General features: G+C 40.1%; 1 long non-coding RNA gene across 2 annotated transcripts in view; it reads right to left on the reverse strand.

Annotated features, from left to right (window-relative positions):
- Positions 1-784: 784 nt before the first annotated feature.
- Positions 785-17,030, reverse strand: part of LOC130832634 (uncharacterized) — a 57,181-nt gene continuing 40,935 nt past the window's right edge. The window contains exons 2-3 of one of the 2 annotated variants that reach the window (XR_009048339.1): positions 7,051-7,303; positions 785-2,296 (exon numbers count right to left, since the gene is read on the reverse strand). This is a non-coding gene — a long non-coding RNA (uncharacterized LOC130832634). Of the gene's footprint in view, positions 2,506-7,050; positions 7,304-17,030 lie in introns of both variants that reach the window. The other variant, XR_009048340.1, reaches the window with a different exon arrangement.

Genomic DNA, 17,030 nt, shown 5'->3' on the forward strand with positions numbered 1-17,030 from the left:
ACTGAAATCATGTGTGTGTGTTTGTGTGTGCTTTTATTTCATTTATTTATGTTTTAGTCGTTATAATTCTTTCTCCTGTTTAATTTGGCTCTCTTTTGCTCTTCTTTTTTTTCTAATTCTTTATGTAGAAGCTGTAATCATCTATTTGAGATCTTTCATTTTTTCTAATATTAGAATTTGTTTCTATAAATTCACTCCTAATTACTGTGTTAATAGCAGTGCACAAATACTGATATTTGGGTTTTTAATTTTATTTATTTCAAAATACTTTATAATTTCCTTTTAAAATTCTCTTAAAATTCTCTTAGAAGTGTGTTATTTAGTTTCAAAATATTTGGGGGATTTTCTAGAATCTTTCTGTTTTTAATTTCTACTTTAATTCCATGTTGATTAGAGAAAATACTTTCTGTGACTTAAGATTATTTTAAATGCATTTAGACTTGTTCTATGACACATACTATGGTCTATTTTGATATGTTCATGTACCCTTGAAAACTCTGCTGGTAGGGTGTTTAATTAAGTTAAGATTGTTGATTGTGCTGTTCAAATATTCAATTTCCTTATTGTATTAACTTGTTCTATCATTATTGATTGAGGGGTATTGAAGTCTCTGACTATAATTGTGGATTTGTCTACTGCAGAGTTTCATTTTAACATCCTATTACAAACAACAGCAATGTTATCTCTATATGTATGTAAATGATTGTGTATTTGTATTCTGTTGATGCCAGAACAAATTACCACAAACTTAACAGTTAAAACAACATCCTTTTATTATCTCACAGTTTCTCTAGGTCATAAATCTGGACATGGTTCTCTGCTCAGTGTTTTATGAAGTAGAATCAAAGTGTCAGCTGGGCTCAGCTGAGGTCCTCTTCCAAGCATGTTCAGGTTGTTAGCAGAGTTTAGTTTCTTGCAACTGTTGAACTGAGGTCCCTATTTTTTTCCCCGGCTATCAGCTAGGGGTTGCTCTCAGCTACTACAGGCCAGCCTCAGATTCTAGCCACATTGTCCTGTCTCAGCATAGCAAGTTATTTCTTCAAAGCCAGCAGGAGAATTTTCCTCCTTTCTGAAAGGACTCAGGACCTCTTTTAAGGCCTTATTACATCATTAGGTCAGCCCCACCCCAGATAAACTCAATGTGAACTCATTAGGGACCTTACTTACATCAGCAAAATCCCTCCAAATGGCTGTATTATGCAATCTAATGACAAGAGTGGTATCACATCATATTCACATGTCCCACCCACACTCAATGAATGGGAATTATGTACAGTCCTGGGCCACCAGGAGTCATTTTAGAACCCTGCCTACCACAGATTGTATGACCAGAAAAATAATCTGAAATGGTACATACCAAGGTGGGTAGTATTTATTACACTTGAAAAGTGATGGGGTGGAGTGGAATCAATGGTAATTGGAGAGAGAGGTAAACAGCAACAAAAATAACAATAAAAAACAGCTGTAGGAAAATGGGTGGGGGTGGGGGAATCCACAGTATAAAATTAAGTAAATTCGTAGACTACAAAATTCACTATATGATGAAAGTGTCAAGATGCAGCCTTGTGAATATGCACATGGACTAAGACTGGAAGCTATATTAGAAAAATAAAAATCTAACTTTGGCCTCAGGACAAAGTTACAGTTGATTTCTGCCTTGAATCTTACTTTAGTAGAAGGTTTTCAATAAAGCAAAAAACATAAACAATACAAAACATTTTATACTCGGCATCCATTCTGAAATGTCTCTTTCTGTTAGAGGCAAAAGCATCTCATGGGACAAACTGTTTGTTTGTTTGTTTTATTTTTAGTGTTTTCTTTATCCAGAGGGTTAAAGTTTATTAAGGCAGGCAAGGGACAGTTCCATGATGGCAGACAAAGAGGTAAAGGATCCTTGTGAGAAATCAATTTCTGAAAGGTAACAGCCCAGCATGCCTTTGATTTTCCATAGGATGCCACAGTTTGAGATAATCTGATTCATCTCACCCACTAATACATGAGTGAATATGGATGCTTAAATCACCTTAAGTTCGAGTTTCAGGGTTATTTGAAGATGTAGTTGTTCATTATGGCTGTTGTTAGGCACATAGAAGCCTTCATTCTGAACAAGAGTTTCTCCCTTTTTTCTCCTCCACATGCACTATATTGAGCTGTCATTCACAGCCACAGCAGGAACACAAAACAGTCTTGGAATAACTTGGATGACAGACGCTCTCTCACGGTATGTAGCTCTCAAAAAAAATCATCACATCACAACAGATCTTTCTTTTGATGTGTTCAGTATTTCCAGATCCATCTTATAATGAGAAATTAAAACATCTGTACAGTGAACTTTGACACTGGCACGAATGCAACTGTCCCTGCTCCTGTATAGTTTCTCATTTTTTTCTGGTCTGCATCTTTGATAATACTCTCAAAACGCCCTGAATCTCTTCAAAAGCAACTCACCAACAACTGGCAGTTGAGAATAATCTCTACATTTCGCAGCTCAGCCAATTTAACCCCCTGTTGAAAAAAATTTAAGTATGAGGCTAAATTCCAAAGAGTGCAGTTATAGAAAATCAAATTCTGGAATTACTGCCTTTTAAAAAAAAAAAACTTATTATTACCATAGCCTTGAAACACCATACCATTCAGCATAAACTTCAGCTACTACTGAACAGGCAACTATAACATTTTTTCTGTGACCATAAACATTTTTTCACCAATCTCACTTTAATGGTGTTTAGAAGCCCACCATGATTTTTGATAACAGTGATATACAACATGATGTTTAGCAAATTTTTTTCTCAAATTCAATTCATAATTGGGCTTAGATAATCTGTGAATTGTACAGAACCCATTGAAAATGCAGATTGACTACAGTGTCCATTGGAACAGAAGGTATAGAAAAATCTAAGTAATTTAACTTTTTTTTCTGTTACTTTGAAATTCTCACTAGAGTTTTTACATTTCTAAAATTATGTTTTCTTTCACTTAAGTATTTGTTGCATTTCTAATTTGTTGCAGGCATTATCCTGATGTTAGGGTACAAAAATAAACAACACAAATAGGATCTTTGCCTTCATGGGGCACACACCCTTCCTGCAGAGACATTTATCAGGCATAGGGTATACGTAAGCTATGATTTTGTTTTCTCCTAGTATTTGGTGAGTAGCCATTGGTGCATTTTATGGGTTAGACAGTCAACATTCATTGCCTGGTGTGTGCCAGGCAGCATGCTGAAATTACATAAATACAAAAGGAACTAAAAAAGTAGCAGGAAGGAGACCCTTACGTGTAATTATACTTCCACATGATAAATTTAGAATTTGTAATACATAAAATGTAGAGAGTTATTGAAGAAAATACAGCATACTCTTGCCTGTAACGTATGTATCTGTGTGTGTATATGTATGTATCTATTCTTCATATCTACCTACCTACCTGCCTATTTATTGATGGGAAAGGAAGACAAGATTGCACAAGGAAGATTCTACAGAGGATGTAGCTTACCCAGGGAGTGAAAATGGGACCCATTTTATTGACATATACCGAAGCTTGGGAAGAAAATCAGTTAATTTCTAGAAGAGAAAAATGTTTAGGTCAAGAAAAGACTATACATGCGAAGATTAATTATGTGTCTAGAATATCCCAGCTGTAAGACACAATCTTGGTGGCAGATGCTGTTGGCGTCCTGCTGTTTCCTCTCCGTCCTTACCATTCCCAGCCCCACTTCACACTCATCGGCCCCCTCTTTCTTTGTCTGAGTGTTTTCTCTCTTTACCAGAGCCTCCTCCGTCCATGCATGTGGCTGGAAGTACTGGGAGATAAACTCCCCTTGGGATCAGCTTGCAACTGGTGATAGATGGAGGTTTGGGGATAAATACTCCAGTTCTCTTACCCTTGTGGTAGGATAAATTTAAGGTGGGTATTCTAAACTTTGTCCGGAAGGATAAAAATCCAGTCGTCCACAGTGGAAACTCTGACAATACACCCTTCTCTGTGTTACTTCCCCATTCTCTGCGGATGCTGGATCACTTTCCAAATAAGTGCTTGCACTTGAGTCTTTCCTCCAGATCTGCTTCTGGGAAGATCCAACTTAAGACACTGTCCATTCCTCATAATCCACAATTTCTGTCTTTAAGGACAGTCAAGTGGTACCTCCTAGTCACCTCATCCAATAGTACCCAGACCAAATTCACTATTTAGAACAAACACACAAAGTTGGTTACAATACCAAGATTAAAATACCTCAAACATATATGTGTGTGTGTGTGGGGTGTGTGTGTGTGTGTGTGTGTGTGTATAAACAGTACTTTAAAAGTGATTTTTCCAAGTCTTTCATTTTTCTCCCATTACTTGAGACCACAAACTTGAACCCAAAGTTCTTAATTTCCAGGCTGAGGCTCTCACCACATAGTAAAGCTGCATCAGAAGCAGATGCAGTTGAGAGGTCTGATATGGCTGTAGCCATTGGTGTATAACAAGCCACCTTGAAGCTTAGTGGCTTAAAGCAATTCACATTTATTATTGCCAACAAGTCTGAGTCATGTGGGTCATTCTGTTGACTTGGGTGAGGTTCAGCTAATCTTGGCAAGCCTTGCTAATGTGTCTTTGGTCTGCTGTTTAAATGCTGGCAGTTGTCTGGCTGGGACAGTGGGAGTAGCCTCTTCTCTTCCAGCAGGTTACAAGCGCAGGCTTGTTCACATGACATAGGCAGGGGCCCAAAAGGGAAAGTGGAGACGTGCAAGGACTTTTGAGTTCTAAATCCAGAACGAGAAGGGGATCATCTCTACTGCTTTCTGTTGGTTAACCCAGGTCGTGAGACCAACCTAAATTCAAGAGGTGGAGAAATAGCTCCACCCCCTGATGGGAGTTCTTGCAAAACCCACATTGTGAAAGGATGTGGATAACTGGAGAGAAATACCTGCAGCCATTTTTGTTGCAAACACCCTATCACTTTCTGGCTAGTGTAGATCTGAAGGAATTCTGTGCTTATTAAATGTCTAGGACATTTTGTAAAGTTGGGGGCGGTGCTACATTAACCACCACATAACTTTATTCAGTCACCCTGAAACTCACTTTTCTGTTTTTCCTTCCCTTGGCTACCTCCTCGGATAGTTTTCAAATGTTTCAGAAATTCTAGTGTCCGGTCCACTAATTGTTTTTCTATTTTATTTAGTGTTTTCAAGCTGCTGCTTAGGTCCCGAAGTAATTGAACTATGGAGAATTCGTTAGAAATGTTATACCACAGGGAGTTGTATTCTTCAATTTTTATAATAGCTACTGTTAGGAAAACTTGCACATTGTGGAAAAGATAGGGAGAAAAAAGGAGTAAGTGTATAAAGGCAGTCAAGAAATAGCATCTTTGCCACCCTGTGGACGTCGCTGAAACTGCATTATCCCAAAGCACTGAAAATATGGCTACTTGCACTTCTTTGTGTAAATTTCTATGCTGGGGGCCAGTACAGGTAAAATGAACTGCGTCAGGAGAAGGGACATCTCTGTGTGGCAGAACTGAGCAAAGCCGGTGTTATCTACCTAGTTCTGTCAAAATTCCAACCCTGCTATCCGCTTCATCTTAATAGTGATGGGACATGCCTCAGCCTTATCTCAGCATCAGGATTTTAGAGCCAGAAGAAACCTTTGAATTCATTGAACTTAACTCTCAGAGCTTTTTGTTAGGTAAAACGTTTTTTAAAAAATTACAACATACGTCCAGAGAAGCACACAGATAATTTAATATCTCAGTGAGTGCACCAAGTGAGTTCACCATGTAACCTGCACCCACAACAAGAAATAGAAATTCCTAGCACCCCAGAAACCCACCTCAGACTCCCTTCCAATCACTACCCCTCCTCCTTTACCCTGACTTCTAACAGCATACTTAAGTTTGCCTAATTGGGAACTTTTCATGAGTGATCTGCATCTGGCTTGCCCACTCCGTATCCTGCCTCTGAGATTCACGCATGTTGTTCTGTGCCCTCGTAGCTCATGCGTTGTCATCACTGTGTTATATTCCAGTACGTGAATAGCTCACAGTGTGATCCATCATGGTCACTTGAGTTGTTTGCAGTTTTTGACTGCCACAAATGATCCTGCTATGAACATTTTAGTACACTTCTTTCGGTGCATATAAGCTCTCATTTCTATAGTATTTCTATCCCTGTGTAGAATTCCAGGGTCACATGTTTGGCTTAGTAAATCTACCAAACAGTTTTCCAAAGTGATGGTAGCAATTACACTCTCCTTGGGTGTTATGAACTCTGGGGGACAATTCCGTCCGCAACAGTTTGGACTCCTGTTTTTCTTAACTCTTATTTTCAGATAATTACTTGAAAGATTTGTAGGAAGTTGAAAAGACATGCACAGGGAGGTCCCGAGCACTCTTCATTCAGCCTCCCCGAATGTTAACATCTTACAAACCTGCTTTTTTTTTTTTTTGTAAGAGGCAAAGTGATCTGGTTGAGCCTCACAGCTAATGAATTATAACAGCTAGTGAATTATAAGTTTATAACTAAAGCAAAGACTTCCTGATGACTCATGAAAAGCTGCATAAAATTCTCTTTAACATTATCTTTAGCTTACAAAATCCCTTTATGATTTTAAAATTATGTAGTCTCTGTGATCTCTCAGTAAAATGCAAAAACATTTATCTGTTTTCTAGGATGTGAGGGCGAGATTAGCATTGGGCCTGGTACAGGATCAGTGTTCAGTAGATGGTAGTTATGCATTATTAATAGCAACTGCATCATCTCAGGCACTGGACATTTTTATCTCCATTTCTTAGTAGAAGGATGTGATGTACAAAGAGATGATATGATTTTTCAAGGGACCAAGTTGATAAGCCATAGAGCCTGGACTTGAACTTGAATCTCTGACCTATACTTCAGTTGCTGATTATAACAGCACCCTTGATGATACACACTGTGTTGTGTTCCTTCCCTTCCCTGTCTCATGTCTCTACTTTCCTACCAGGATTTTCAAGCATCATATCCCAAATAAAGTAATTGCACTAAAATTCTTGCTCAAGATCTGCCCTTAGGGGATCCAAACTAAAACACTCACTTGCACTATTTTTTCTCCTTCATTCCATCGCTTTAATTTCTGTTCTGGTCCAAAAAGCAACTTCCAAAGAGTGGTTTCTATGTGATACTTTCAAGACTTCTCCATTGTTCCTGAAAAGCTGGCATATGCATGACCAGGTATTTCTGCAGGATTGATATTTTCTGTGGCCGCTGTCTTCATCTCATGGTTTTTATCCAGATTAATTGCTTGAAGGATTCTGGCTTGGAAAGGTTTCATTTTTTCCTTGACCTTCCTATGAGGGATATGCATATGTTACAGAAACATTCTCTCTCTCTCTTGACCTCAAATACTGTAAGATCAAACCCTTTCATGTTAGAATAAAGGTCATGCTTTCTTCAGTTAAAGCGAATCCTGAAGCATGAGAGTTTAACTAATGGTTAAATCCATATTAAGTTTAATTACAAATAGATGAGTGTATAGCATTCCAGTCCATGCCCTGATGATTTATGGAATACAAATGTGCTGCAGTATTGCTGTTTAAATCCAGAGCAGGAGAGACAGACCCAGCAATCACAAGGACAACCTTAGGACAAAAGCCATCGCTAAGCATTTGCCAGGCAGTTAAGATTAACATGGGATGGCATAACCCTCCATTAGTTACTCATCAGCAGACACAGAAAAAGTGAGAGCTGGATTATAGCTCTTTGGTGTATTTTTTTAAGCGAGAAAATAGAAAAGCACAGAGGCTGAGCAAGGACCCAGGGTCATCCAACCAGCTAAGCTGCTGAGCCACCAAACACCAAGTCCTCTCAGTCCTGACCCATGGTACCAACAGGCGTTCGAGGAGTGAGAAGACCCAAGGACTAAAGCAGGGATTTCAGACTTTAGCGTGCATCAGGGTCACCAGGGGGTTTGTTAAGATGAGATCACTGTGCTCCATCACCCAGAATTTCTGATTCATCAGGGCTGGGATGCTGAGAATGTGCATTTCTAACAAGTTCCCAAGTGAGGCTGATGTTGCTTGACCAGGGGCCACATTTTGAGAATGATTGCACTAGTGGAATTGATTTATTCTAAAATGGATCTCAGATGGTACACAAGGAGCCTGGCCCATCCCACTGGCAGACCCAGGGCGAATGCTATTGCTGGAAGCAAAAAGCTTAACCTTCGGGCCTAGGCCGAGAATGTTAGAGATGCAATGCCAAGGAATTAGGTCTCAAAACTAGGCTGCCAAGAAGAATTTGGATTTGCAAAGATCAGTAACAAGCAGAGGTAGAAATAAGACTGAAATGTAGAAATGCTGAGCCCAGAAAGTACCAAGTACTCTTGCACTTCCAACCAGTTTGCTTTCTACTTGGCTCTGGCAACAGGGGACAAGACAGTTTGTCATCCTAGGTAAATGCTAAACTATGAGGAATAAAGGTACAAAATTAATATAGTTCTTTCCCCCCAACACCTATATCTGAATGTTCCTCATATTGGATGCTTCTGAATGCATGGGTATAACCCCACTTGAGAAATACCTTTGGCTGTGCTCTTTCTCCCCATCTTTTCCAGTCTTCCCTTGCATCCGCTCCTTGTTTTCTGCTCCAGACCCCTGTTGATTTAACTTAAATTATGAAAAGAAGCTCTTGCCCATCTATTTTATTTAAATATAACACCTCCATTCACTAATACTAGGTGTGGGTTGAATTAAATGCAAATATTTTGAGCTGCAGAATTATATATAATTGATTTTCAAATCTTACCCCTGCAATTTACTGGCTTTTGAGTATTGGTCAAGTTATTAAATCTCCTTGAGCTTGTTTTTCTCACCTGTCTTGCTCAGCTTGGACCGCCATAACAATATTATGGACTGGGTGGCTTAAACGACAGAAATTTATTTTTTCACAGTTCCGAAGACTTGAAGTCTGTGAACAGGGTGCTGGTAAATTTAGTCCCCGTAGAGGCTCTGCTCCTGGGCTTGTAGTGGCTACCTTCCTGCTGTGTCCTCACATGGCCTTTCCTCTCTGCTTGAGTGGAGAGAGCGCACGCTCTGTGTCTCTTCCTCTTCTTACAGGGACTCCAGTCCAATCAGATTAGGGTTGTACTCCTGTGACCTCATTTAACCTTAATTACCTCCTCAAGGGCCCTGTCTCCAAATACAGTCACGTTGGGGGTTATAAACTCTGGGGAGAGACAATTTAGTCCATAACATTACTTGGTTCAGATGAGAACAATCAAATTTAGCTCAGAAGAGTATTGTTGTGAGGATTGAGATGACATAGGTCTTTGCTAAATGTGAAATCTTTTCTTCTCTTCATTTTGTTGTCTTTCTCCTTCTCTTATAAAATAAAATTTGTTTACTTATTCATTATTTAACAAACTGAATATTTATGTGTTAGTTCCATTTCTCAATGTCCGAAATACTAGGCACACGTAGAGTTTGTTCTCTGGGAGACAAATTATGAAAAGTAAATATATCTACTTTTATGGTTGTGACAAGTAATATGAAAGATGAAGCATGAGGTTATTTCATATACAGTGGACCTGGAAGGCCTCTCTGAAGAGGTGATATTCATTGGGCGGGAGAGACTGAGCAGCCAGTGTAGATACCCTGAGTTAGGAAGTTGTATCTTTCCTTCCTGGCGACCACAGCAAACAGTCCTCCATAGTTACTCCCATTTATGGTACAAAGTGATTAGATTCTGTTGCATCGTAGGCAGTGAAGTTTGGTGATGTTAGAATAAACTGAAGCTGAATCCAGCTTCTCCACTTGCTGTGGGTCTGACATATTACATAACCTCTCAAAGCCTCGGTTTCCTTACCAGGAAAAAAATGGTTAAGCTAGTGTCTTGCTCGCACAGCTTCTGTGAGGTTTAAGAGAACCATTGCAAGGAAAGTCGTAGTGAAGATTCATTAACACTCCATTTTGCGTCATTCTCACCATCGTTACCAAGATCTAGTGACTTTCCAAAGATGACTGCCAAATGCCTGATAATGTTTATGGTCTGTGTGGGATTTCACTTTTGGAAAACTGGTGATATTTGAACAATAATTACCTATGAGGAGAGAAAAGCATCTTTCCCTTTAGAGATTAGAAAACTTAAGGAAGGAATGGAGCCAGTGAGAGAGAGAGAGAGAGAGAGAGAGAGAGTGTGTGTGTGTGTGTGTGTGTGTGTGTGTTAAAAGAACTGCATTTGGAATTACCTGGAACAGAAGAAGGACATTAGTGGGAAATAAAGGTAAAATGGAAAAGACGGTGATTTATGTGTAACATTGTGCCCGTGTTAATTTCTTAATTTTTGTAAGTTTACCATGTTTACGTAAGACCTGAACATTAGGAGAAGCTGGGTGCAGGGTGTACAATAATGTTCTGTACTACTTTTGCAAGTCTTCTGTAAATGTAAATTATCTTAAAATAAAGAGTTTTTTGAAAGTATTGAATTAAGAAAGAGCTGGAGAGGCTGTGTTTTTAATAGCCTTTTGTGGTACACATATTTGCTCTGTGAAAACAGGTTTGTTTTTTTCTGGGAACAGTTACACTGTATCCAGAAACAAGTTGTTTCAGAGAAGTGCTTGTTCACTGAAACCAATTTCCTTTTTGCTTTGGTCTCAATGTTAAACTGTATTTCCCAGCCTCCCTTGCAGGAGGTGTGGTCACATGACCATGTCTGATAAGAAGAATGTGATCAGCAGTAATCTGCAGTCCTCCAGGCCTGGACCATGAATACCTCCTACAATCCTCCATTTTCTCTTCCCCATCTAACACTCTTGGGGAAGGAACGAGAACAGGACAGAAGGAAACTCGGCCCTGAGTGAGCGTGCAAGCCTGCCATTCAATCAGAAATTCAGTGTGGGCTTTGAGGGAAAGAGAAACTTTTGGGGGGCATTGAATTACTGAAATTGGTTACTTACCAAATTAATGCAGAACTCTCGGCAGCATGCTGTGGGATCTAGTTGGGAAATACTGTTTTTGGTTAAGCATAATCTGGCCCTGGGAAAAATCCTGGAGGAAGTAAGTATTCCCAATATAAAATTCCATGGTGGACATTTTGAAATGAGATGTCTTATTTGGCATTTGTATTTCAGTGGTTTTTATTCACATATGATTTAAAGACTGCAAGCATCTTGAAGGCAAGGAACCATGCCTGTCTTGTTCTTGGCTCTAGTCCCAGAATTTTACATAGTGCCATGCATTCATTAAAGTCTAACTGAATCAAGAAAATGTGGAAATAACGGAATGACTGATTTATTGGTTCATACAGACTAAGGAGAGGGTTTTTCATTGCATATTTTGAGACTGACAGTGAGTCAGTTGCTTTTGTACTTAAAATACATTTTCTATCTCAACTGTTTGAATTAATGAGTGAAACTACATAGTACTTTTTGTGTCATACTATGTATTTTAGTTTTAAAGTTTTTGACCAGCACATAGTAAGTGCTAAATAAATATTTGTTGAATGAATGGATTTTACAAATACTATTCAAGTATTTTGTTAGATTGGGGTTGGATGGAAAGCAGGACTCACAACATCTTATTGCTCTAGATCACTGATGATAACTGAAGTTACAGTTGTATGTAGTGGAGACCATACATAGATCTCCTACAAGGGTACGTTACAGGTCCTAGATAAAATGTAACTAGTGATTGACATAGGAGAGCCTTGAAGAAAAACAACTCTTATTTTGACTGGTAAAGAAAACTTTTCAGCATTTTATATATTGGATTAAGGTAGTTAAAAGAATAAGGATTAAAAAACAGCACTTCTAAGAATGAATTAGAATAAGATTTTCCTCTACCATTAATCCAGTTATTGCAAGAAGATTCATATGTGCTCTCATTTGTTAGTGCCCAATAGTTTATTCTAAGAGAAATTAAAAGGCTGTGAGGTATCCTCTTGTGAGATATTGACATTCTAGTTTTTGCTGTGTGCAGGATTTCCCAGAAGCTGCTAAAATTAATTTCTAAACTCTATCCTTTAGATTGCAACTGCCAAGAGGAAAAATAAAGGAAACAGACAATAGAAATGTATACCACAACAAATGAACTAAGGACATCTCCTTATTAATAAAGTTTTCTAATGAACAATTCCACTGAATAAAATATTAGGACATGGATGCAGTGGAAGTACAGGAAGTAATTTCATTCTGAAACTGACATAAAATAATAGTAAAACAAATAGCTCTGTGTCAGGATAATTTCAGATATATTGGATCCACTGCTGTGCAATAAGCAGACAGAACGAGGGCTAGTGTCTCGTACTAACTGTTCCCATCACTCTCCACTGCATCCCATCCACCTCCACCCTTAGTGAGTAGATGTTGTTATCCCTTTTTTCCCTTGCCTCGGTTGAAGCTTTCATTTTAGAGCAAAAAGCAAACAAATGCTTTGGAGAAAGTGTATTTTCTTGTTTTATCTTTCAAAAGCTAAAAATCAGTAAGATAAAGTGAGACAACCCCCCCCCCCCCACAAGGAGGTCATCAGGTACTTTAAACAGAAGAGATGCAGTTGAGTGCTAGTCAAAAGGAGAGTCATAAGAAGTTGAGGAAAAAAGATGTTTCCCCAAGAATGGGGAGGAAACTGCAATCTCTGTGTCCAGCAAGAAACAGTAACCCAAGATTCCCTTTCCTCATGCTCCAAAAACCATCAGGACCGCAGAGGAAGTAGCTCTGTGGTGCCCCTAGGAAGTTGGACAGAGTGGGTGGGATTCCACAGCTCATGAAGATTCTTGTCCAAGGTGCCTGGAAAACTGCAGAGTTCTTAGGCTTTAGGGACTAGGTGACCTGGAAGATGAGAAATTTAAAGGTTCCTGGTATGTGCTGGCGCTCAGTTTATTCTCCCCAAGTGTTCTGTTCTGCCCGAGAACCCTGGTACCATTCAAGACTTTGCCGAGTAAGGGTGGCAGGGTGAAGGGAAAGTTGTGGGATAGCTTCGAATCATGAATAAGCTTTAATTTCCCTTCAAACTTCAAGTTAGATTTAATGTGATTGAAAGACATAAAGAAATGTGACATTTCTTTGATTTTGAATTGCAGTGATAGCAAATTCATACCACCTGCACGTTTTTAAGATTATCTATACTCTGTGGTATATTAGCCAATCATACATTTTATTTAAACTAAATAAAGACTGGTTTTGATCTCAGAGGCAATTCCTAAAGCAGAAAAAGCATGTGTGAACAGAAATTTTCTTTCAATTATCAATTGATATCAAAGCTGTTTCCAGTTACTGGTGCCATTTGCAAATTAAACAGCTTTTTTGGTGATTATAATTGAGCTGAAGAGAAGAAAAAGGGGAAGGAATGTATTTTCTGTATGCCACCTAAAATACATACTACTGATGGATTTAATTATGATGCTACATTTCTTTTCAAGTGACATTCCTATAGCCTGGAATATACATAGATAGAATGATGTGTTTATGCATATTCACTGATGAAGTAGCACCTTAGAATTGAAATACTTGTCTTAGTTCTGGTGAACTCCAAATACTTCTATTTGCCATTCATTAATTTCCCATCCAATATAACAGATGTTATATTACTCCTCCCCATTATTGACCTCTTTCTGGAATCACACACACTCTGTATTTATAGCTCCTCCCACTAGAGTACATAGAGTTTCCTTTCCCAACATATTGATGTTGAGCTCAACCTCATGAAGTACTATGGCTAATGGAATATTGATGGATCTGCTGCATGAAGAGGTTTAAATATGCTCTGTGGCTGTGCTTGATTTGTTGTGTTTCTGTTCTTTATGATTAGGAGAACCTGTCTCTAGTAGCCGCTGGTCTAAGAAGGATAAGAGCCATGTAGATCAGGTCTGGACCCAAACTGTAGCCTGAGTCCAAGCCTGGCTGAGCACAGCCTAGTTCAGCCAAATCCTAGCTCACCTGAAAACATGTGAACAAGAAATCAATGTGCGTTGTTAGCCACTGAGTTTGGGATAGCTTGTTACACGGCATTGTACTGTATATAGCAGACTCATGTGTCTTTCCATTCTCCTCACTTGAGTAGATCTCTAAGCTGCCTGTTGTGCCTTGAATGTTTAGGTTAGTTAGCTTTTTCTATTTATTCCTCCTCATTTAGGACCAAGGGAAATTTATATATGGTGGCTCCATTTAGAATGGAACAAACTTTCATTTGAGACTATGATTCAACATTCTGATCCAGTTTATTTCAAGAAAGATTTTATGTTGCAGTAGGAGGGAGAGGGATTTGAATATTAACTAGATACTATTCCAAAGGTCAGAGGGATAGACAGTTAACTATAAAAAGAGTGCAAAAATGTAATATGCTTCTGGAGAGGCACAAATGATACGTTCTGATTGTTACTTTAAGCTGGTCCTTACAAAAATACAAAAATTAATCTATGGAAAAGGGAAGAAAGGTGTTTTCAGTGTGAAGAGCATTAACTTACCAGGTTTTTGTTCATTTTCTCACTGAACACCTGTTTAAAAAGTACTTTCGCTGAATCTGGTGTTAGTGACATAGTGTAAAGGACACAATCGTGGCATCTGGTTACTGGGTGTGGCCAGAGGAATAAACTGGGATGGGGCAGGGCCCAGCTCCTCTGTATGAGGTGGGATCCAGTTCCAGAACAAGGAGCTGAGCAGTGCATAGCTCTGTGTTCACAGGCCTCTACAGTTTCAGGGAGAGTCAGAAAACCATTACTCTGGTGTGACCTGACCCAGAAGGGGTTTGAGACAGTTGTCCAACTGTCAGCTTATGCCAGGCTGGACATAGCTGGTAATAAGGGACTCTTCCTATAGCCAGATCCCCTGGAAAAAAAGACATAGGGAAGAGCATTCACCCCAGGGAAGCAAATTTTGCAGGAGATCTACAGGACACCTTTGTCTAAGTCACTGGGGCATTTTGGACTGGTGACCATTAAGCCTTATGTTGGAATGTGCAAAGAGGATGGAGTTAAAATGGACAAAGAGGTTTTTTAGTTTTGACTTTTGATGAATAAAATTGAACAAAACCATCAAGGGAATTGGAAGAAAGGACTGTAAGGTTTATCTATTTCTATAATAACCCTGTATAACACACCACCCTAGCTGAGGAATTAGCTCAGATAACTGGGCTGACGCAGCTCTGCTCCACAAAGTCTCTCATTCACCAGGCAAAGTCAGGGTTATTCATATGGCAACTGGGCAGGGGTTCAAAAGAAGAAGAAGCTCACAGGGCTGCTCAAGGCCAAGGCTCAGAACTGGCTTCCATCATGTTTACCACATTGTTTTGGTGAAATCAACTCTCAGACCACTCAGATTCAAGAGTTGCAGGGATATTTTTGGCCTCTTGATGGAAGAATCTGCAAAATCACAGCACATGGGGTGCTGTGGACTGAATTGTGTCCCCAGCCAAGTTCATGTGGTGATGTGGTGGTATTTGGAGACAGGACCTTTGAGGATAATTAGGTTGGGATGAGGTCATGAGGCCTGAGCACCCTCATGATGGGATTAGTGCCCTTATAAGAAGATGCATGGGAGAGTTTGCTCTCTCTCTGCCATGTGAGGACATAGCAAGAAGGCAGCCATCTGCAAAGAAGGAAGTGAGCTCTTACCAGAACCCAACCATGCTGGCACCCTGATCTCAGATGTGTAGCCTCCAGATATGTGATAAAATGAATTTCTGTTGTTTAAACTATGCAGTCTATAGCATTGTGTTATGACAACCCAAGTAACTAATGCACAGGGTGTGGAGAGAGGGAGGGAGGGAGAACCAGGGCTCCTTTGCAGCCGTCTGCCCCAGCGAGCAAGCATTATCCGTCTCCTCTTCATGGCTGCTACTGTCTTACAGACTTTACCAGCCTGATCTCATTATTGATCACAGCAGTTCTACTGGTTGAGGAAAATGAGTCTCAGGGATGTTTAACCCACACCCGATCACACAGTTCTGGCTCCCTGAAGCACGTGCTCTTTCCACTGTCCCTCACACTGCTTCCCTGAATCACTGCTTCCCAGTTGTCGCCCAGATAATTTAGTGGTCGAAACCATCAACGTGACCACAGCAGGAATCTGAAGAGTGAGGTGAGAAGGCTGTGTGGTCAGAGATTGCCACAGCTGGCCTGGGAATGTGTGACAGGATGAAGGGTGACTGGAGAGACATGAACCTTTTACAAGGGGGTTACCACCATCTGAGGGGCCAGAATTCCAGATCTTCATGTCCAAGGAGGCCTGATGAATGCTGGTTCTAAGAGAACAGGAGGTGAGAGTGTGACCATTAGACAGGACCATCTTTGCCCTCTAATGAGATGTCTAATGCTGTATAATGATGCCATCTCCTTGTTGTCAAGGATGCTGAAGATGGGATCTGCTGCACGGAAGAGGGTTGCAGGCATGAGGCTAGAGGTTTGCAGATCCCCAGCTAACTGGAGTTCTGGAATGGGAGTCGGGGAGGGAATTATAAGTTGATGCAAGCATGGGCATTTTCTGTTTTGTTCTTTGCTGTGCTTTCAACACCTTGAACCATGTCTGGTACATGCAGACATGAAGGAAATGTTTGTTGAGTCATGAGGAAGAAGCTGTGACCCGATGCAGGGGGCACCCAGAGGACTAAATTATTATAAGTTCTTAAGGCAGCAAGTGAGACAACCTCAGATATTTCTCCAGACTCTCCTTGGTAAATGGGGAAGAAGCTCCAACTATACATCCAAGTTTCTCACTCACTGACTCAGAGACCAGCACTGACACTCACAGCATGGCCCCAGTCTGCCGCACGGCTAAGGGTGGATGGTGGTGGCATCCTGTACCTTCCACCTCAAGCGCGCTCTCCAATGATGTGCGCCGAAGAGTTTGACCTTCCATCCTTGGCAAAACTGAACTCGCAGGTGGGAAGTTACTATGGCTATCAACTAGGCCAGGGCTACTCAAGGTCAAGTTACAGATGTGCAGCATCAGCATCACCTGGTTCTGTAGCAGACATTCAAGTGCTCAGGCCCTGCCCTAGACCTGGTGAATCAGAATCTCTGCTGGTGAGGCCCTCGAGATGAGTCTTCTGTGTGTGGATGTTTGAGAAGCACTGAGCTGAAAGAGGC

This window comes from Hippopotamus amphibius, chromosome 12, assembly GCF_030028045.1.
Source record: "Hippopotamus amphibius kiboko isolate mHipAmp2 chromosome 12, mHipAmp2.hap2, whole genome shotgun sequence".
Lineage (NCBI taxonomy): Eukaryota > Metazoa > Chordata > Mammalia > Artiodactyla > Hippopotamidae > Hippopotamus > Hippopotamus amphibius.